The sequence below is a fragment of the Podarcis pityusensis genome, assembly GCF_964106645.2.
Source record: "Podarcis pityusensis genome assembly, chromosome: 14".
Classification (NCBI taxonomy): domain Eukaryota; kingdom Metazoa; phylum Chordata; class Lepidosauria; order Squamata; family Lacertidae; genus Podarcis; species Podarcis pityusensis.
Window position 1 is genome coordinate 28,686,083 of NC_138039.1, and position 23,253 is coordinate 28,709,335.

General features: G+C 43.6%; 1 protein-coding gene across 7 annotated transcripts in view; it reads left to right on the top strand.

The window, feature by feature from the left end:
• MEGF11 (multiple EGF like domains 11) overlaps positions 1 to 23,253 on the top strand; it is a 352,698-nt gene that overhangs the window by 115,644 nt on the left and 213,801 nt on the right. The gene's annotated exons all lie outside the window — the stretch shown is intronic.

The following is a 23,253-nucleotide window of genomic DNA, read 5'->3' on the forward strand; positions in this document are numbered from 1 at the left end:
CATAGAGGTCCCAAGAGGACAGTGCCTTATGGTAAATCTTTTGGTTTCATTTGTCTATCCTGAGATGAGAACAACGCAAATGAAGCAGCAAATCTGTTACTGTTTGTATCCTTTATTTATTTTGGTCAGTTTGTTTTGATAATGTCATGAATGCACTATGACTCATTTGTTGCTCGCTGTCCAAGCATATAAGCATCTTCCGTTGAGGTTGAGCTTCTGTAGTAGGGAGGTTATTCCATTTCCCCATTACTGGGTTCTTTCTTCTATATGGGGGGGGGGTGCAGTTCTTCTCTCCACCCACTCGCCTTGGCACCCAGATATAAAAGCTGTGGTGGTTGCTGAACGGAACGTGGTTGTGCAAGTGCTGCAGACCCTTTCTGGTTTGACGTCTATGTCATCGTTACTGGTAAGCTTTGCAGAGCTTCCCTCTCCTCCTGGCTTCATGCTATCTTGCTCTTTCCTCCTCCTTTTTAACCGTTGCAAACAAAGCCATGCCTTGCACTGGGGCTGGTTCCAGGGCTCAGGTGGTCCATGCCAAGCAGCTGTCTTATGGGACTGCCTCCTACTCTGAGTTTTTAATTAACATTATCTTCCCCACCCTGTCCCCTAGCACTATAGCATCTAATGGCTTCTGGATATCATATTGCATTTGCCCCACACCCCAAAAGCCTTGAAAGTTGAGTCATTCCAGAGCAGTGTGTGTATGTGTATGTAGGACTATGGATGCCACTGATGCTTTCATCCTCAAGGACAATTTCTAGGACCTTAGAGGCAAACCCAAAGTTCATTTTTTAAAAAAGAAATAAATATTATTGTTATTTAGTAATGTTAGCAGGAGTTAGTAGTGGAATCTCTCAGGGCACTTGTGCCCCAGTACCTATTTGAATTTGCCTCGTTTTTGTGCTGGGCCTCCTGAATATACAGGTAGACTCTTGGCCCCTCCCAGTTCAGCCTTTGACCTGCCTGGTGCTCTCTGGATATTTGGGGCCACAGTGCCCCATCAGCTTCAGCCATCATACCTTCCAACCATCCAACCTTCGTAGGAAGGTTGGCCTAATCCATTGACATTTACTGCAAGGGACTTCAACATTGCACAGCCTAACATTTTTTTAATCCTAGCATATCTGAACTTCTGTGGTCCCCTGGTGTACATTAAGTTTTATGAAACAGCTGAGTATACTTGTTTTATGATTTGTGCGTTTAATTTTTTTTTTTTAGTTAGGGCATCCTTTTGTTCATGAAGAACATGGTATTTAATTATTTGATTACTAATAAGATGCCCTTATAATGAGGATGATTAACACTGAGGCGTAACTAATGTCTTAAGGCATTAATTTCTTTAAAGAGGGTATGCTCTGAATAACATAATAAGCTAAGGAATTTCTTGCTGGGTCAGATGAAGAGCCACCTAGCACAACATGGATAAATAGATGGTGATAGATAGATAGATAGATAGATAGATAGATAGATAGATATCTCTACCAGAATTCTAATAACCGGTAGTGTTGAGAATAGGTCCTATTCTATGGATGGACCACTGTCCATCTTCCTCTCCATTTCTAGACTGGCAGTGGCTCCCCAAGGTCTCCCTCTGTCTCTGCAGTTTGAAGACTCTTTAAGTGGTAACCCCAGGGACTGAACTTGGGACTTCCTGCATATGAAACAAGTGCTGAGTCACCGCTGAGCTCCATCATCGTGCAGCTCACATACTGGTTATTGTGTTTTACATAAGAAACTCAAGTCACAGCAAGGTTACACTCTCTCCTTGTTCTGCTCTACCACTTTAGGAGCCCACTTTCTTAAAAAAAAACCACAACCACAACATTGTTCTCAGGAAGCTTGTGTATGAAACAAGAGTAAAAGATGTTTTCCTCTTTAAAGGAACAGTCAAATGGGGCATATATTCAAGGTTTTTCAAAGGTATTTTTTGGTGCTATAGCTTTGGACTTTTACCCGTTTTGCTGAGGGGAACTGGGGCAGTTACTATCATCAAAACTCGCTATGGCTTTATCCTCTCGGAAGGATAACTTCTGTGCACCTGCATCCCAACTGACAAAAGAAGGCCAAATTTGTCTGATCTTCTGCTAATTTGGCAAATCACCCCATTTGCTGGCTTGGCAGACTCATTCTAGAACGTGTACTTGAAAGTAAACATCAGAGTTACGCAATATAAGGTGACACATCCATTCCTCCAAATAATGGTAATAATCTTGTTAACTCTGCTGGAACAGATGGGTAAATAATACAGCTCTGTCCAATAAACATATTGCAGTTAACTGAGTGGGCGGCCTCCCTTCTATTCTTGGTATCGATTGGAAATTTCAACAAACATCTGTGGAGATGAAGATGATGGTGGAATGGTATTTTGGTTCTTTCTGTTGGAAGGCTGGAACACTCCCTCTTCTGCATCACAGATTTGGGTTTGAAGGATTATGGAAGCACATTGACTAACAAGAAGCATTTTCTCTCCTCTCCCAGCTACCGGCTATGCAGGTAGCTGAAAGTTTTGGTTAAGGAGGTTGGGATTACAGTAGTTGAAGAGTGAGAGTGTAGTTTATGGCTACATCCAGGGAATTCCTAAAGGGTTACACTGGTCCTGAGGAAAGAAAGGGATGTGTTTGGGGGAACTCAAAGAGCAGGTGGGAAGCCTTGTTTGAACAGGAAGCAAAAGAGGGTGTGCATGAGGAATGGGTTGCCTGATTGCCAAGGCAAGGGATTTCCTAGCACAGGCTCCCAGTGAGTGGCCAGAACTGAGTGTGGATCACACCCAATAGAGACTGCTCCAAAGTAGACAAAAACTAGTTGAACTGGAAGTGCCAGGGGTTGAACCTGGGACCTCCTGCGTGCAAAGCCAGTGCTTTACCCCTGAGCCACACCGTACCCGCTCTAGGCCTGGTCTCGCACAGCTGCCAGTGAGTGGTGTACGGTTCCACTTAAGGATGTTAAATTCCCTTGTCTTAAAGACGGGGGAATCTTTTCCTCAGAAGGCAGGCTGATAAGAGCTAGCAAGTCTGGATGAAATACTGAGTGGCTATTAATAGAAAAGCTTTTTAAAAGCCCTTGGTAAAAATGATTGTGAAATATTGCCCAGAAGTCATATTATTCTGGATTAGTCTTTTTATCATCTTCTTTTCTTTTCCTTTTTTTTTTTTTTTTTTGCCCACAGACACAATGCATACTTCTGTTAAATGTATGGTTTGGGGGCAAATGGCAGGGTGGGGCAATGGCAGAGCTGTAAAAACTCCAGTTGGTGTAACAAAGAGAAGGCATGGATAAGATTCCAGCCTCTGTATAGGTATTTGCACCCTTGTGCAGACATTCTGCATTGTTCCTCTTTACGTTGTTTATTATTTTATCATTTCTTGAATCTCTATCCCACCCCTCCTTCCCTTTGAAGGAGCTCAGGGTGGTGGTGATGAATTGTGATGGTGGCAGCAGTCCCTGTGCCCTCCACGAACCCACAAAGATGTATGTCCACATTTGCATAATCTGCATACTGAAAAATGCAGTCCACACTGACTATCCGTACAGGGCTTTGGACAAATACCATTATGTGAATCACAAAAGGCCACTAATTTGGGGAGGGGATTTCTCTCTTTAAAGTGGAACCCTCTTTACATTAAATATTCCAGCTTTTAAAAATAATTAGGAATATTAAAGCACTGACAATGATGGAGAAGGAAGCATTATTCATAACTTTTATTTCCGCTCACTGGGCAAAGATCCAGCATATTTCATTTGCAAGAGGGTTTTTTTGGAGGCTGTAGGGAGAGGGATGTTAGCCAACTCCTAAATTAACTATTCTCTGGTAGCCTTTGCAAACGTTACCCCGGGATTAGCCTTGATATCTCAGTGTACTCTTTTCATTAAATATAATTACTGCATTTGTTAGTCTTGGAGATTTGGATATCTTCATATCCCACTGGTGAATTCTGGAGAACTTGGGTTGTGAGCCTTAGAACAGTTTCCTCCTCCCCAATCTGGTACCAGATGTTTTGGACGATAGCAGGCATTCCCCCAGCCCCACCCCCCGCAGCACCATCTGCCTACTGCAGATTCTGGCTTCCACAATCTAGGAATGGGGTTAGCTCAGTGGTAGAGCATCTGCTTTGCATCCAGAAGGTTTTGGGTTCAATTCCTGGCATCTCCAGATAGGGCTGGGAATGCCTCCTGCCTGAAACCCTTGAAGAGCTGCTGCCTGTCAGAGCCGTGGCCTGTTCTGCTTTGATACTTCCTGGCAGCTTCCTATGTTTCTGTGCCACTCTTCTGAGCTCTTTCCCCATCTGCATCAGAGTTTCTATGTGCCCACCCTTTCCTTTCTGACTTTCTCCTCTAAACACCAAACTCTAAACATGGCAACATAGAAAGCTGCCTTGTTCTGAACCAGACCATTGGTCTATTGAGCTCAGTATTGTCTACCCTGACTGGCAGCAGCTCTCCAGGGTTTCAGGCAGGGGTATCTCCCAGCCCCACCTGGGGATGCCATTGGGGAGTGCACCTGGCAGCTTCTGCATACAAGCCACTGGGACATTGCCCATCCCTCATAAACTGGTGGTGGTGCCCTCATACCACCAATGCTCGGGGCATGGCCCACTTGTTGAAGATGGACGATCCACAGTCCCGTCCTCCAAACTGCTGGTCTCTTGTAGCCCTTATGATGGACCATAAATCTCATTAAAGAGTTTGGTGCTTGTCAAGGTTGAAGTGACTTTTAGAGACAGTTTATCAATAGGGAAAGGGAGTCTGTGCCATATTTGACTCGGCATGGCGTCTTGCGTACACTGTAAGCTGGCTGGCAGGCAGCTGCCTCTGCCTCCAGGCCTTGCTTTGATTTCATATCAGAAATCAGTAATATATAGAGGCTTGATTACCATACCAATGAAAAACAGAAGTGGCGAGGTTCATCTGTTTTATATATAACAAAGACAACTGTTGAAATGAATTGTTTCCAAGGTCTTAATAATGTTAAAGGGGAATCATATCTAGCCAGTAAGAAGTTTCCAGCCCTCCCTCCCTCCCTCTCTTTTTTTTTTAAATGGCTTTTAAGTCTCACCCCCCTCCACCCTGGTGACATTTTAATTCATTCAACCTGAGCTTTGGTTGTTCAGATGCAGAAGAAAAGTGGCAAATGCTCAGTGCAAACCTTTCCTGCTCACCTGCTCGATGATTTCAAAGCAATTAACTTCAAACAGCAGCAGCAGGCTGGTTTGGGGCTTCCTGTGGAGCAGCGCAAAGCCGTTGGGAATATACCTGGCTTTAAGCAGAGGCTCTCGTGGTTATGAGTGGCGGACATCCAGATTGATCAGTCTTCAGTACGACAAGTACATAAGCATGGCATTAGAGTACTCTTCAGCAAATGTCCTTCATACACAAGAGTGGCCTTTGGTATGTGGAAAGCTGTGCTGTCACATTTGAAATGAACCACATGTTATAGCAGAGGGAGGGACATCAGACCTGGGCACCAAATAAAGCCCTCTGAGACTTTCCCTAGCTAGTCTACAACCCACACCGGCTCTGCTTCACCTTAATGCTTAAAGCCCTAAAATGATTTAGACCCCAAATATCTGAGAGAGCACTTCTTTCCCTACAGATCCTCCCAAGTGTTAAGATCAGTTGAGGGGGCCCTTTTGACAGTTCCACCCCCCTCAGAAGTTTTGGAGTGGTGATGGCCCTGGAAAGTGTATTCACTGTGGCAGCCCCAACGGTGTGAAATTCCCTCCCCACAGACATCTATCTGCTACCTTCATTATATAGTTCTGTCATGTGCTGAAGATGCTCCTCTTTACAACAACAACAACAACAACAACAACAACAACAACAACAACAACAGTTTATTATTTATACCCCACGCATCTGGCTGGGTTGCCCCAGCTACTCTGGGCGGCTTACAGCACATATAAAAACATAATAAAACACGAAACATTAAAAACTTCCTGATACAGGGCTGCCTTCAGATGTCTTCTAAAAGTTGTGTAGTTATTTGTCTCCTTGACATCTGATAGGAGGGCGTCCCACAGGGTGGGAATTGCTACTGAAAAGGCCTTCTGCCTGGTTCCCCAGAACTTCACTTCTTGCAGTGAGGGAATAGTCCCTCAGAGGTGGACCTCAGTGTCCAGGCTGAATGATGGGGTGGAGACACTCCTTCAGGTCCCTTGAGCTATATACTTTTAGGGCTCACCCTATTATTGTGACTGTTACTTCTTTTGAACTGCATTTAATTCTGTATTTTGAAATTGCTGTCACCTGCCCTGGGGCCTTCTAGTGAAGGGTGGGTCATAAATCGACTAAATAACAAAAATAAACACAAGGGGAAATTACATTATTTAAGCTACCCTGAAAAACTGCATAAAAGGCTGTTGTTTGTTGTTTCAAAATTGGTCTCTTCAGAGTGTTTGTGTGGCTCTGAGCTATATTCCAGATCAGATTCCGCACCTTAAAGGAACATTTCCAAAAAGCCATTGGTAGTGCTTAAGGACCACAACTCTGACCTAGACCTAATTTCCTTTTTCATAAGTAACTTTTTTATTGAATTTTTGAAGAAACAGTCCATTGTCAAAGCACTGTAATTACCTAGACCTAATTTTGAGATTGCTGGCAACTCTTGACATTGGGGGCACTTTACTGTAAGATATAGTCCTGATATCTGCAGCCTTTTGCAAAAAGGGCCAGGGTGATTAAAAATAAAATAAAATCTATACTCTGAAGGTGATACATGAAAAGCAAAGTAGATTTTCCAGCTGGTTGACCTGTATCCACAGGAAACCACAGGAGGGGCAAGTGCTCTTGTGCTCGAATCCTGCTTCCTGGTTTCCCAGAGGGAACTGTTCAGCCACTGTGAGAACAGAATGCTGGACTAGATGGGCCATTGACCTGGTCCAGCAAGCTCTTTTTATGTTATTATGTTCATATCCCACTTGGACTGCAAACCTAGTTTTCGTACCAAGATCTTTAATTTAGCAATTCTTTGCTTGTTGTTGCTGTGGGAGGAAGAGGAGGAGGAAAGCACTCACGAGAATTTTTCATCTGAGAGAGGGGGAAGCTAGAGAGTGTGTACAAAGAATTATAGTACCAGCCACGGTGACAGGTTGGTCAGTAATCTGCACAGATAGTGTAGTTTTCATCACACTTCTCAGGACAAACTGTCATTAGAAGAGGAACCTATTTCATCTTTATCTCTGTCAAGAAAGAAAATAGCCAAGGTCATAACAGGCAAGTGTAATGTCTCAGCAAGATTCCTTTGAAGGTATATTCCTTGAGCAGCTGGGTGCTTGAACACTTGGAGATTTTCATGAATGAGAAGCACAGCTGGAAGATGGTTTTACAGAAGGCCGCATGTGGCTTGTTCCTACACACATGTATTTTCCATGCGGGGGGGGGGAGTTAACATATGGCACAGATCTTGGTCACTTAGAAACATTTGCTCGATCAATAACTCTCTATCCTTATCCCAGGCATAGGCAAACTCAGCCCTCTAGATGTTTTGGGACTACAACTCCCATCATCCCTAGCTAACAGGACCAGTGGTCAGGGATGATGGGAGTTGTAGTCTCAAAACATCTGGAGGGCCGAGTTTGCCTATGCCTGCCTTATCCAGTCTGGGAAATGATAGGCTAGTAGAACGTTTGAATGGGAGGTTTTCATACACCTCTAATTGAGGGCTCAGTATATTTTAGAGGGTGGGGGCATAAGGTGGAGTCATGTGCAGCTATTCTTACTCCTCATTGAATAAAGTTTTATCATCATTGATTAGAAGCATTTGCTTGAGGTTGTGCTGTTTACTCCCCCAGAAGCTATGATCTGAGTCAAAGATGATTTGGCCCATCAAACTCTTGACAGGTAACAGAGGCCTTTGGAATGGGTTTGAGGAACACAGCAAGTCAGATCCATCAAGTTCTGGTCCATCAAGTTCTGTTTTCTCTGCACTGACTGGTAGCAACTTTCCAGGGTTTCTAACAAGAGTCCTATTTGGAGGTGTCAGGGATTGAACTTGTAGTTGTATGCTTGAAAAACAGTCTTCCCCAACCTGGATACCTCCAGATCTTTAGGACTGCAGCTCTCAATGAACTTTTTAGTGTAGAAAAATGGTGAGAAAGAGGTAACACTTCCGAATATCAGTTTCTGGAAATGGTGGGAAGTGCCCAGGTCCTGCTTGCAGGTTTCCTCACCTGTTTGGTGACTGTGAGAACAGGATGCTAGACTAGATGGGCCATTGGCTTGATCCAGCAAGCTTTTCTTGTGTTCTTATCTCCTCTGCCACACTGCAGTGATCTCTCCACTGCCAAGATAGTGAAAAAGAGAACAAAAAACCCCCAACCCTCCGAAACAAACCCACAAGCAGTTGCAATTTAAAACAAAGTAAAACCATCAATAATGGGACATGGGTGGCACTGTGGGTTAAACCACAGCACCTAGGGCTTGCCAATCAGAAGGTCGGCGGTTCGAATGCCTGCGACGGGGTGAGCTCCCGTTGCTTGGTCCCTGCTCCTGCCAACCTAGCAGTTCGAAAGAACATCAAAGTGCAAGTAGATAAAAAGGTACCACTCCGGTGGGAAGGTAAATGGCGTTTCCGTGCGCTGCTCTGGTTCGCCAGAAGCGGCTTAGTCATGCTGGCCACATGACCTGGAAGCTGTATGCCAGCTCCCTCGGCCAATAAAGCAAGATGAGCGCCGCAACCTCAGAGTCGGTCACGAGTGGACCTAATGGTCAGGGGTCCCTTTACCTTTACCTTAAAACCATCAATATGCCAATCCTATGTCTGAACCTGGGGCCGTGGTTTGTTTCACTCAAACCATGGTCAGTAAGCCAAGAACAAATCTTGGCTATCAGGTTTGGGCACAATGCCAAGCCAGGGATTGTGGTTTGTTTCTCCCACACATTGGCACGGAGGAGCAAAGCAGCCCAGATGAGCATGTTGATGGTGAACAAAGTATGGGGAAACTTTAGCTCTCTGGTTGTTGATGCATGCCATTTTACATCCTTCCCAGTCATTGGCCATGCTTGCTGGGACTGTTGGGAGTTGCAGTTCAGCAACATCTGGAGGGCCAGAGGTTTCCCACACCTGCAGCAAACCTTTACCTTTAGTTTACTATGGCAGTATTTTTGCGGTGGAAGATTGGTTACATCTTCATTGTTGTCAAATGCAGCATCATTTTTTTTGAAAACTGCAAGTGGTTTTAAGATATGAATATGTGTGTAAAGCGTGGAGTGGGCGAGACTTGCATGCAAACAGCCTCCTGCATTAAAAGCAATCTGTCAGAAAACTGCCGGGTTTTACTGGTTTGATTGTGATGTCTTGTTTTCCAGCAGAGAAATCTGCTCCTCACCTGGTCCAATCATGTCCGTTTATGGGTGAGCACCTTTTATCTCCTCTGTGTGAGAAGGGGCATACACAGAAATAAAGATGATTAGGTTTGTGGCATTTATGAGGCAGGCAGAGCAGCTGAAAGGAAGAGAAGAGCAATTTGGGGGCAGGTTGGGGATTTTCAGAGCGACTTTCATTAACAGCAGGCAACATGTGCAATGCTGTGTGATGTGGTGAATGCGTTCTTAGACTAAGGCAGCACTTCCCCAGCTTGCTGCCCTCCAGATGCTTGGAACTACAACTCCCATGAACCCTAGTCCACATGGTCATTGGGGTAGACTGGTTCAAATTCTTGCTGAGCCGGAAAGCTTGCCTTTCTCACTCACTCTCTTCAACTGCATGTGATAGTGAGGATTACAGTTAATTTATTAATCACTACCTAAACCACAGACTGAAAGCAATCCATACGTATGTAAGATAATTGAAAACAATGAATATGTTTAAAACAAGACAGGAGGGGGGAAAATCTCTTTACAGTAAGCCTGCAACTTACCAAAGGGTTTGGTTCCCATGAACTGCATGCGATAAAGAAAGAAATGTATAGTAAGCTAAGAAGGTCGCTTTAAAAAGGTCAGTGTAAAAAAAAACCAAGCAGTTAACAGCGAATGGTGGCTGCATTGCTTAGTTTTCCTCTTCTGAGTTTGATGTTGCTTCAGGAAATGAAATCACAAGAAGGGGTGCGGGGGTGGGGTTGACCGGTAGCCAGATGAAGATGATGAGCTTGGTCGTAGTTCAACATCAGAGCTGTTGCTGCTTTCCCCCCCTTTTTTCTTTTGGTTTTCTTTTGGAAAGACATGGTGATTGAGCTCATCACACATTTCTTTGTAGGGTCTCAAAGTGTATGTAATCCCATGGGTGATTTTTCAGGCTGCGTTCCATGGAGGGATCATATCATTCACGTGCTTAATTGCACAGAAGATTTTTGCAGGTTCCAGCTTGCTGCCTCATGCTCAGCATCAACAACACCATCTTCACCCTTGGTGTCTGTGCATGATTTTACCGGTTTCTCAGGCTCTTCATCAGTCAGTGTTTGTGCATAGCCCTTGATGGACTATCCCACTTCTTCCTGGAGAAGATAAACAAAGCCATCACCACCCACTTAACTTGCCGTGTGCACAATGTCTCCCACTTCATTGTCCACCCTGGGAAATCGAGTGAAATTGTGCACACGTTCCTTCCATAAGTTCTGCCTGTGTACATTCATTGTTGCAGATTTGATTAGATCTATTGCTTGCTTGATTTAAGTAATACAATGGGCAATGTTGAAGGACTTCCAGCATGCCATGAGATATAGACCAGCAGTCATTATATTAAGGATCCATGAGAAGGTGGACTTTGTGTGATTTGCCTTGAAGCAGTGAGTCCAGAGGGAGGTTGTGTTGGGGGTGGGCTTACTGTAGTTGTTTTCAGAAAGTGCAGGTAATGGGCACCTGTCAGATCTTTTTTTTATTTTTTTTAAAGATATTTATTAGAGTTTAAGTATTACAAAAAAAGAAAAAAAGAAATACAAGCAATAAACAATTAACAAAACCTCGAAAACAAAAGGAAATACAATAATACAAAACATCAACAGTACATCAACACATTAAAAAAGAAAAAACACACAAAAACATTTAAAAAACACAAACCTTTAAAAAATAGAAGGAAAAAAAGAAAAAGGAAAAAGAACAAAAAAACCTCCCGTATTTTCATATCCTTATCTTTCATTTGCTTATTTCCTCGACTTCCTCACACCTCCTTTTTTGTATTCTAGTTCAATTAATTGTTCCAGCAAGTCCTTTCCCTCTTTCTCAAATTTAGTTCCATAATTTATCTTAACGCAATTTAACCTTAAGTTTAACCTTTACCCATTACCAGTCTATTCATACTTAATTCTTTATAACCTTTCTACTAGAGTCATATAACTTCTTTCCAGCATCCTTCTAACATTCATTAATTTTACAATATTTCTGTAAATATACTTTAAATTTTTTCCAATCTTCTTCCACCGACTCTTCTCCCGGATTCTGGTCTCGGATTCTGCCAGTCATTTCCGCCAGTTCCATGTAATCCATCAGCTTCATCTGCCATTCTTCCTTGGTAGGTAGATCTTGTGTCTTCCAGTGCTTTGCGATAAGTATTCTTGCTGCTGTTGTGGCGTACATGAAAAAAATTCTGTCCTTCTTTGGCACCAATTGGCCTACCATGCCCAGGAGAAAGGCCTCTGGTTTCTTTAGAAAGGTATATTTAAATACCTTTTTCATTTCATTATAGATCATCTCCCAGAATGCCTTAATCTTTGGGCATGTCCACCAAAGGTGAAAGAATGTACCTTCAGTTTCATTACATTTCCAACATTTATTATCGGGCAGATGGTAAATTTCTGCAAGCTTGACTGGTGTTATGTACCACCTGTAAATCATTTTCATTAAATTCTCTTTTAAGGCATTACATGCCGTAAACTTCATACCAGTGGTCCATAACTGTTCCCAGTCAGCCATCATAATATTATGTCCAACATCTTGTGCCCATTTAATCATAGCAGATTTCACCATTTCATCTTGAGTATTCCATTTCAACAGCAAGTTATACATTCTTGACAAATTCTTAACTTTAGGGTCTAACAATTCTGTTTCCAGCTTTGATTTTTCCACCTGGAAGCCTAGTTTTTTGTCCAAGTTATATGCCTCCATTATTTGGAAATAATGGAGCCAATCTCGTACTCTGTTTTTTAATTTTTCAAAGCTCTGCAGTTTTAATCTGTCACCCTCTTGTTCCAAAATTTCCCAATACTTCGGCCATTTGGCCTCCATATTGAATTTTTTCTGAGCCTTTGCTTCCATTGGTGACAGCCATCTTGGGGTTTTATTTTCTAACAAATCCTTATATCTTATCCAGACATTAAACAGTGCTTTTCTTACAATATGGTTTTTGAACGCTTTGTGTGCTTTAACCTTATCATACCACAAATATGCATGCCAACCAAATACATTATTGAAACCTTCCAAATCCAAAATATCCGTGTTTTCAAGAAGCATCCATTCTCTCAGCCAACAAAAAGCGGCTGATTCATAATAAAGTTTTAAGTCTGGCAGGGCAAATCCACCTCTTTCTTTAGCATCAGTTAGTATCTTAAATTTTATACGAGGCTTCTTGCCCTGCCAGACACATCTGGAGATATCTCTCTGCCACTTCTTGAAACAGTCCATTTTGTCCAAAATTTGCAGTGTTTGAAGCAAAAACAGCATTCTTGGCAATACATTCATTTTTATCACAGCAATTCGGCCTAACAACGATAGCTTCAAATTTGACCATATTTCTAAATCTTTTTTCACTTCAGTCCAACATTTTTCATAATTATCCTTAAATAAATTCACATTCTTAGCAGTCATATTAACCCCTAAATATTTCACTTTCTTAACCAGTGTCAGTCCTGTCTCCTTCTGAAACTTCTCTCTCTCAATCTCATTTAGATTTTTCTCCAAAACTTTAGTTTTCGTCTTATTCAACTTAAAACCTGCTACCTGACCAAATTCTTGAATCAATTCTAGTACTCTTTTAGTGCTTGATTCTGGCTCCTGTAAAGTCAATACTAAGTTATCTGCAAATGCTTTCAGTTTGTACTGTTTAGCTCCCACTTGTATACCTTTAACCAATTGGTCCCTTCTAATCATATTTAGCAGAACCTCCAGGACCGAAATAAAAAGCAATGGAGAGATTGGGCAACCTTGTCGTGTTCCTTTCTCAATCTTAAATTCTTCCGTCACTACATTATTCACAATTAATCTAGCCTTTTGTTCTGAGTAGATTGCACCTATACCATTTCCAAAACCTTTACCAACCCCCATCCCCAATAGATTCTTCTTCATAAAACTCCAAGAAATATTGTCAAAGGCTTTCTCCACATCCACAAAAATCAAAACTGCTTTAGTATTAATCTTCACTTGTAGCTTTTCTAAAATATTAATTATATTCCTCGTATTATCAGACAAATGTCTGCCCGGAAGAAAGCCCGCTTGGTCTTTATGAATTTCTTCTGCTAACACCTTTTTTAATCTTTTAGCCAAAATGTCTGCAAAAATTTTATAATCCACGCTAAGCAGTGATATGGGACGGTAGTTTTTAAGTTGTGTCTTTTCAGACTCTGATTTTGGTATAAGTGTAATGTATGCTTCTTTCCACGACTCAGGGGCACCTGTCAGATCTTGACAGGGATGTTACTCAGCAGAACAGGGCCAGCCACACTAAAAGCCCTCCTCTGAGTTACTGCGGAGTGGGCTTTTGATATCTCCTTTTGCATGCACACACACCCAGAGCCTAATCTCCTACAGAGATTTGCAGGGATAAAAAATGAATGCATTTTTCCGTAGAGGTATTGGTATCTCATACTTACTTGTTTCATTAATTGCATTATAAGCAAACAAACAAAACTTCCACTGAATTTGCCTGGGATACATCCCCTCCCATTTTTTGGGGGGGGGGGCTGTACCTTATTTAGCTCTTGCCATTCCTGTCCTATTTAATCACATTCCTGAGTACCGTTCAGAAAACTAGGACCCAGAGCTGCACCATCTTGTAAATGGATGGCTAGCTTCATGGCAGAGAAAGGGGGGTGGGGTGCTGACTCTGCAGTTATCAATGAAATTCAGAGCATTGTGATGGTTCAGCTTTTCACTTGCAAGTTTTGTATAGGGCACAACTAGGTTAAACCTGTTTGACTTCAAATATGGCTGAGAGTGCACCCAACTTTGGAAATAAAGACCAATCAATTAAGAGAGGTTTGCTGGTCCTGGGGCCCCTTAAATCCAGAAAATGGAGAGGCTCCCTCCAGCAGATAGGCAAATAGATTCATTTTTCTTTCCCCTCTCATCCTGCCACTCTCACCTACCTTTTAAAAAGTGGGGTTTTTTTAATTCCAAATGATCTTCAGCTGCTGCCAAGCTGCCTATTAATCACAACAAACCCAGCAGATTGTGTTTATCCTTCATTCTCCAAGGGGTGTTGAGGACATGCGTTTTGGCCGTGTGAGTCCATCCATGTTTTTAAAGGTCCCAGGGTGTCCAAGACAGCCTGAGCAAGGGCAGTCTGTGTCTAGCAGCAGGAAAACATAATAGGAAAACATATATAAACACTTACATAAATAAACAAAGAGGAATCCCATCATAAAATATTGTATGCCTTTTCAAAGCAAATTATGAATTTTGTCAGACTAGATGAATTCATATATCAATGACTGAGACTTTATCTGGGTTAATGAAAATGTGATTTACTGTTCTACAATTCATTTCGTGATCATTGGCTGGATTCTGCCCCACATTCTGTTTTTTCAGGGTGATCGCTTCTCTTCCACCCTTGTCCCAAATGGATAGGGTGACAGTGCACCCTACTTTATAGGGTATGTCTCTCTGTCAAAGCTCAGAAAAGCTAAGTTTTTTTATTCAAAATTCATGGTGAAAATAGGGGGGGTTTTTCACATGCGAGCCCCTTCATTTAAAGCTATAAGGATTGCCCCGAAAGTTTTATTTTAGATAATGGAGTTTCTAAAGTGAAAGGGGGGCTAGGGTAGAGAAACTTTTCAGATGTTGACTCCGTATTCTTCTAAGACTGCAAGGTTGCCTGAGAGCAAGCTCCATTGACCTCAGTGGGACTCAGAATTAAGTGTGCATAGGAATAAACTGTAAACCAGAGGTGTCTAACCTTTTTGGCCCAAGTACCACATTCACCGGCGGGACGCGGGTGGCGCTGTGGGTTAAACCACAGAGCCTAGGGCTTGCTGATCAGAGGGTCTGCAGTTTGAATCCCCACGACGGGGTGAGCTCCCGTTGCTCGGTCCCTGCTCCTGCCAACCTAGCAGTTTGAAAGCACGTCAAAGTGCAAGTAGATAAATAGATACCGCTCCGGCGGGAAGGTAAACGGCGTTTCCGTGCGCTGCTCTGGTTCACCAGAAGCGGCTTAGTTATGCTGGCCACATGACGCGGAAGCTGTTTGCCGGCTCCCTCGGCCAATAAAGCGAGATGAGCGCCGCAACCCCAGAGTTGTCTGCGACTGGACCTAATGGTCAGGGGTCCCTTTACCTTTATCACATTCACCCGTGACTATCAATTTGAAGGCTGCATGGCAGCAGTTGGTGTGGCTGTCCCACACTCCTTCATGCAAGCACACACAGAGCCGCCCCCCCTCAGCAAATGTGTACAATCTGAGAGGTGGGGTTATTGCTTCCTCTCCACTCATCAAATGATTAATCCGATGTCCAGGTTCACCCTAGTGCTGTGCCTACTTTAATTTTCTTCTCTTTTCTATTTTGTCATTGCCACCCAAACTGGTAGGGTATTGGGCCTTGCCCGAAAAGTTTACTGGGCAGTCAGATTTGGTTCCCAAGCTTGGAGGTAAGCCTCCCCTGCTGTAGATCACTCTGAGCATTTGCTCAGGATAGACCCTCCTGCCAGCAGTAATGCAACCGCTGCATTTCTTAGCAGGCTAAATGATGCTGCAAACAATTCTCACCCTCTCAGAATGTTTGCTCTCTTCCTCTGAAGTGCTTAAATTGCTAGTCTGAGCTGGGAGCCCCAGCAAAGAGAAATATCCAGCCCTAACCTGCACAATTCTTTTCTTCACTCCTCCGGATTTTTGGGGGTCTGCAAACCATCAGTCATGGTTCCGATTGAGCAAACGCTTTCAATTCTAACACTGCGCATTGCTAGCCTGAGCTGTGGGGGAGCTGAATCCCAAAACAACAAAACTCCCGTTCTCCAAGCTAGACTCAGCCTGGCATGCATCCCTCTGGTCTGGAATTCCTGCTAGCTTCAATGAGCAAAGATGAGGTGACTTGACCCTATGATTCCTACATGCCTAATCCCCTCAAGAGCGGAAATTGCCCCAGAAACCATGCCTGTCTACTGCCCACATGAGCCCTCACTTGGATGATTGTGGGAGTGAAGCCCCCAATTTACCAACAGTAGCTACTTCTATTCCACGAGTAAACTTTTTTTTTTTGAAAAAAAAAGGTTTTGATTTATTTTTGCAAATATGCAGAGATTTCATTTGCTTAATTCAGTTTACAGAATTTGGGTTTTTATTTTTTTTACCCAGCTGTGCCTTGTTTTGGACTGTGATTTTAAAGGTTACACTTGAAAGCGAATAATTAATTGAAAGGGTTCGTTTAAAGGAAAGCTTCTGAAGTTCCTATACTGATCATCCCCGCCCCCCTTTACTGAATTTTACCTGCTGGAGGCTTACTCATTCATCACCCAGCATTAGGCATTTTGAACAGATGGCTTCTTGGAAAATGTGAAGGCTGATGGGGGGCTCTTTTGAGTTCACCCACATCTGGGCCTCTAAATCCAGCAGTTAGCAATGTTCTTTTCTAGTGCAACAAGGTCATCACAAAGTAGGCTTGTGTCACCTTGCTATACGGTTGAAGGTGTGAATGTTTGCATTAGTGACTGGTACCCTTTGGAACTGGTGGGGCACAAGACAAGGGAGCCCAACAGTAGGTGGAGACAGAGTCACTGGCAAGTAGAACCATTTAATTCTAGTTCTGCCCTCATGCACCTCCCTGTGGTGTTCTGCAAGTGCAGCACTGAGACCGAGGAAGAGAAGGAAGCTGACAGCCCATGCCACCCCCTAAACTGATTGTAAGACAGGAGAACATAAGAAGAGCCTTCTGGATCAGGCCAATGGCCCATCTAGTTCAACACTGTGTTCCCACAATGATCAATTAGATGTCTGTGGGAAGCCAGCAAGCAGGATCCGACCGCACCTCTGTGCAGGATCCGACCGCACCTATGTAGTTTCCAGCGACTGGTCTTCATAGAACCATAGAATTGTAGAGTCGGAAAGGACCCCGAGAGCCATCTAGTCCAACCCCCTGCAATGCAGGGATCCTGCCCACAGTCTGGGTGGGCTCGAACCCCCAACCTTCTGGTTAACAGTCAATATTCAGAAGCATTTCTCCCTCTGGTTGTGGAGGAAGAGCATCATGGCTAGCAGCAATCAACAGCCCTCTCCTCCATGAACTTGTCCAGTCCTGCTTTAAAGCCAATCGGGTTGGTAGCCATTAATATTTCCTGTGGGGGAGAGTTCCATAGTTTAACTATAAGCTGTATGAAGAAGTCATTTCTTTTATCAGTCCTGAATCAGCACCCATTCTGCTTCCTTGGATGTCCATGAGTTCTGGAGTTATGAGAGAGGGAGCAAAACTTGTTCCTCTACCCACTTCACATACGGTAATTTTATAAACTTCTATCACAGGTGTCAGCAAACTTTTTCAGCAGGGAGCCGGTCCACTGTCCCTCAGACCATGTAGTGGGCCGGACTATATTTTTTGGGGAGAAAAGAACAAATTCCTATGCCCCACAAATAACCCAGAGATGCATTTTAAATAAAAGCACACATTCTACTCATGTAGAAACACCAGGCAGGCCCCACAAATAACCCAGAGATGCATTTTAAATAAAAGGACACATTCTACTCATGTAAAAACATGCTGATTCCCGGACCATCCACGGGCCAGATTTAGAAGACGATTGGGCCGGATCCAGCCCCTGCCCCTTAGTTTGCCCACCTATGTTCTATCACCTCACCTCTTACTTGCCTTTTCGCTAAACTAAACAAGTCCCAAATGCTGCAGCCGTTGTCTTTCAAGCCCCAAAGTCTTGGAAACAGACAATCAGGGGAACAGCTACAGAGGTCAGAGAGACGAGCAGAGAGGCCTCCAGGAACACAGCACATCACTTCTGGGAGAGCAAGGGGGGAATGGGCAGACGCTTGAGCTATCAGCAGGAAGCAGGTGTTGCAGCTTTCTCTTGGAAGGTGCAGAAAAGTAGAAAGAGGCAGCGAGGCAAGAGTAGAAAGGAGAAACGACAGAGCTATCAGTGGTTGGCAAGAAGACAAGTTGTGTCCCCCGCCTTTTTAAAAGACTTCAGAAAAAGAGAAGAAAATCCCTTATGTGCAAGGCAAAACACCTCAGACCTCACACGGGGGAAAGGAGCTGGAATGCCTTTTTATCATCCAAACCATTTAACGTTGAAGTGAGGAACGGGCCTCATGATTGTAAACTGGTGGTAATAATCTGACAGTGGAAGGGAGATAGAGATGAGTGTTACCTCTCAAGAGGCATTCATCTGCACGCCGCCCCCCCACCTCCAACCAGCCTGCAAAGGTATCTGCTAAAGTGTTTATGAAGGGTGTAAAGATCTATTTTATCGGCATTGTCGGTGCTAGAGGCTCAATAAACATTGTTTAATGTTTAAACACAATCTACTGGAAGCGATTTTGTGTTAGCTGCCGAAACGGCTGCTTTCTGCTGTGGAAAATGTATGAAGGTGGGTGGGAGGGGAAGAAGGGGGGGGAGAGTAATGCCACCTTTCTGCATTGCACCTTTTTCCGGTTCATTTCAGACAAAGTATCAGAAACTGAGCCCTCCGAGGAAATTGGTCCCAGCCTTGTGAAACCAAGGACCCTGTTCTTGTATTGGGATGGATGACTCTTGTCAATTTCAGTTTCTCTCAGTTTCCCAGTTTCCCAACCTGAAATTCAGTTCATCCCATTTTCACTTCAGTTTGTAAAAAAAAATAAAAAATATCACAAACGTTCATCAGTATTTTATTGTGCCTTTCTCATAATACGCACAGTTCGCATGTAATGCTTCCCAATACACACACTCTTGCAAGGAACTTTTTCCTAACAGAATGCATTATTATGTGTTGTTTTTAAAAATATAAATGCACTTTATTTTTTGACACATATTTTGAGTAGATAACTACATCACAGAATTTGGAGAAACGTGAATGTCAAAAGATACCTTCACTTCAGTTTGTGTATTGTGTTAGGCATGGGCAAATTAGGCAGCTTCTCATTCAGATGTGAGCCAAGTTAAATCACTCCTCTGTCCCTCTTCAAGTGTTACCGCTTCCTGGATGTTTTTTGGTAGTTGCATGTCTTTTTCTGCAGTGCCTGAGTGGGAGCGCTTTCATGCTACTTTCCCGCAGAGTCTGATTGCTTGCTTTGTAGACAAGAAATTGATGGTTTGCTAGGCGCAGCAAAATATCAAAAACTTTGGAGGTGGTGGAACGGAAAACAGCTGGAAGAGTGGTGAGGGAAATGTTAAAGAGCATGTGGAAAGTCTCTGTCTGAGTGTAGTGCAGCCCTCATGGGAATTCAGAAACAAAGTCTGATCCTATTGAGCTATATCACGCACATGCCCTCGTGAGCAGGGAGTGAGGGAGAGATTCATTCAGTTCCCTTTAAATGCAAACTTAACAAATTTGCATTTCCCCAAGCAATGCATAAACCAAAATACAAAACTCCTTTCTGTCTTGCAGCTCTCTGATCGAAGAGGGTATTCAGATGCCTGTGCTAGTGAAAAGCACACACAAAAAGGTGTATATTAATAAATGTAATGTGCAAAAGTTCATTTTATTAGGAAAAAATGCTTGCAAAATGAATATATTAGGCAAACCTGTTTGCAAAAAAATAAATAAATCATATAATGGATGTGAAAATATGTATGAACTTTCATGCCACCTTAAAAAAACACACACACCTCACAAATGTATATGAAATTGGAGTTAACGGAACTTACAGAAATATATCCATCCTTCATGCCCCAGAAGTCTTCTAATATTTTCTGGTGTGACACAATCATGTATGTAATTTCTGCAATGGTGTAAATTAGATTTATGTCAGTACAAGATGCTAAGGGGGGGGGGAGAGCAAGAAAGAAAAGCACCCTTTTGTGGAAAGACAGGGTGTAAATTTAAATAATAAACAGAGCTTTTCTGCAAGAGGGGTGGCCACCTAGCCAGTTTCAGCCCTTTGCTACATATCCACATCCCCAGTTGTAGGAACTGCATCCATTGGAGCAGAGAGGGGTAGGGAGGCAGCCTGTGTGACTCTTGCATAAAAATGAGAACCCAGTATATACCCACAAAACCATTCAGTGTAGTGCCAAGCCACAAATCCTGGTGAGCCTTCCTGGCAACTGATTGTGGATGTCCCATTGTCAGGTACCTGTTCCATTTGCATTAGAAAATTGCTATACACAGTAGGGGTTGTGCCTCTGCAATGGAAGATAGAACTTGCACAGAGCACGTCCTTCAGGTTTTGCTTTGATGTCACCCTAATAGTTGTCCAGTGGAGTTTGTTTTGTCTGCCTCCCTCCTGCTGTAACGGGCAACTACATTCACGAACTTCTTAATCTGGGGAAGTGAAAATTGAAAGTCAACAGAAGCTTTGATGTTTCTCAAGATACAGCCTTTGAAAGCAATTGCACATGGAGCAAAAGGAACCTTTTAGCGTGTTATCTGTGTCCCCATCCTGAATTTTGTGATGAGCGAGCATGTGCAGTGGTAGAATGTAATTGCTTTTAAAGCAGGGGAACAGGCTTGGCCTTAGTCACTGCAAGTGTTTGTTTTTGCCATAATTAGGTAAATTCATCACTCTGTTAGCTTTTTAATTCGGAGCATAGGATGCTTACTGCCTCTTGTAGCTTTACAGCTGGGCTCTGGTCTGATGCCAGAGCCTACAGGTAAAGTGGCAAGCCGAGAGGCAAGTCTCATGACCATGGACAGCTCCAACTGAGCAACTTGCTCCATGAAAGGAGCAGACTGGGACCTTTTATGCCTCTGTCTCTCATCTACCTCCTCCAGGCTCCATCCAGTTGTAGAGATTGTCAGCTCCTTGAAGGGCCAACCCCCTGGCCTGAAGACAAACACTCCTTCTCTTTTCCACAGCCTCCCTCCAGCTGTGCTTCCAACATAGCTGAACTGATGATGTTTTGCTGGGAGCCATCTGCTTCTTCAGGCTTAGGGGACGGTGTCCATGAGGGTCCAGGTTCTGATCCTGTAGGTCCCTGGTAGTCTTGGAAGTTCCTGTATGAGTTGTTGTCCAACTTCCTCAGGTACGGTGGTCTTCGTATTTCCCTCAGTCAGCTTTCAGCCCTGACTCAGATCCAGCTTCCTTTCTGGTGCTCCTGCAGCCTCTGATTCCCAGCCCTACCTGAAGATTCCTTTGGGGATTGAACCTGGGACCTTCTGCTTGGGCTGCTATAGCCTTTCCCCAGGAGTTGAAGATATCCATGCCAGAAGGAGGTGGAGCCAACTACACAACATGCATTTGGATGTCACTTTGTGATCCCTGATGTTTCCTTACCATGGCCCTTGTATGGATTCATTAGAGCGTCAGTTTTTGAAAGCCAGCTTGGAGGCTCTTTGGTCCTGAGATCACAGGCAAAGAGGATAAAGGCTGCTTGGATTCACTTTGTGTGTTGGAGTGACTGTCCTGGCAACCATGCCTGCACCGATTAACCAGACGCCTTTTCTTTAATTGAAATCATTAAAATGCCATTAGTGGAATTAGTGTTCTCTCTCTTGGCTTTACGATACTGAGCACTTGAAAGTAGCTTCTGCTGGTGAAGCAGTTTGCAGGAAAACTTAAGTTGTACATAGAAGGGAAAGTGTGGGGTGGAGTTCAAAGTGCTCCAAATCCCCCATCTTGCAACATTTGGAGTTTACCTGGGATTTGGGTTGTGGTGTAGCCTTCCAGGTTTCACCAAGTTGTTGCAAGAACTGGAACATACCAGCATGAAAATGACAGGTCTCTTCACATGCTAGCTTTTCCTAACTGGAAAAGTTACTGAACATTATATCAGTGAACTTACGTGACTCCTCTATGAGGAAAGGGTGCACCTTTTGGGATTTTCTACTTTAGAGAAAAGGTGAGTGAGGGGCAGCATGACAGAAGTTTATAAAGTTATGCACAGCATGAAGAAAGGGAGATGAAAGTTTTATCCTCTCATAAGACTAGATCTAATGGACATCCCACGAAGCTGAATGTTGGAAGATTCTGGACACCTATGTACTTTTCCAATAGTTAAACTATGGAACTTGTTCCCCCAGGAGGCAGTGGTGGCTTAAAAAAAGGATTAGTCAGAATCATGGAGAATGCTACCCATGGCTACTAGCCATGATGGCTGTTCTCTGCCTCCATGGTGGCAGGCAGTAATGCTTCTGGATGCTAGTAGCTGGAAACCATGGGGGTAGAGAGTGCTGCTGTGCTTGGGTCCTTCTTGTGCATATCCTTCTGGGGCAGCTGGTTGGCCACTGTGAAAACAGGATGCTGGACTAGATGGGGCCCCTTTGGCCTGATCCAGCAGGGTCGTCTTATGTTCTTAACTAAAGGTGGTGCATTGTACCTTTGCAACATGGAATGGGTAGCTGGCTACCCTGAGCTGAATAAGGGGGACTAAGTCAATGTCTGCGGTAGCTGATGAGCTTGGTTTTGTTGAGCACCTTCCTGCCAAGTGAGATGATTGCTCCACCTAGCTCAGTATTGTCTGCACTGACTGGCAGTGTCTCTCCAGGGTTTGGGATCTTTTGCATTTGTTACTGGAGTTGCCATGAATCAAAGCTGGGGCCTTGTGCATGAGAATCATGCGCTGCACCCCTTTCTCAATTCTGCCACAATTACTTGTGTGTTTCAGAGCTGAGAACTATTTGCATATCCGAGAAACTAATATAAATTATCTGCAAAAAAAGAGAGAACATAATAATCCTTAACCAGCCAATGGCCCCCTGGATTATACACATGCAGGTCCTACAGGATGGGTCTGCTTGGGGTGTTTGCTGTGACCACCATGTTTTAAGGCAATAGGAAAGAAGTCCAAAATCACAGTATAAACAGAACAAGCATAACTTAACATGGTTGGCCTTCACATGCAGCGGGTGTTGGATTGAGGGTGGAATTTGACATTCTTCTTGGACAGCTTTCTGTTAGTACAAGTATGTCAACTTGCCTAGTGGAATGATCTCCCCCTTTCTCCTCCCGTGGGCTGTTCTGGGGGTTCCCCTTACCCTCTAGAATCAATGTGGGGAGGGGGGGAGCCCCATTGTTCTAGCAGGTGTCCTTGTCCTGGC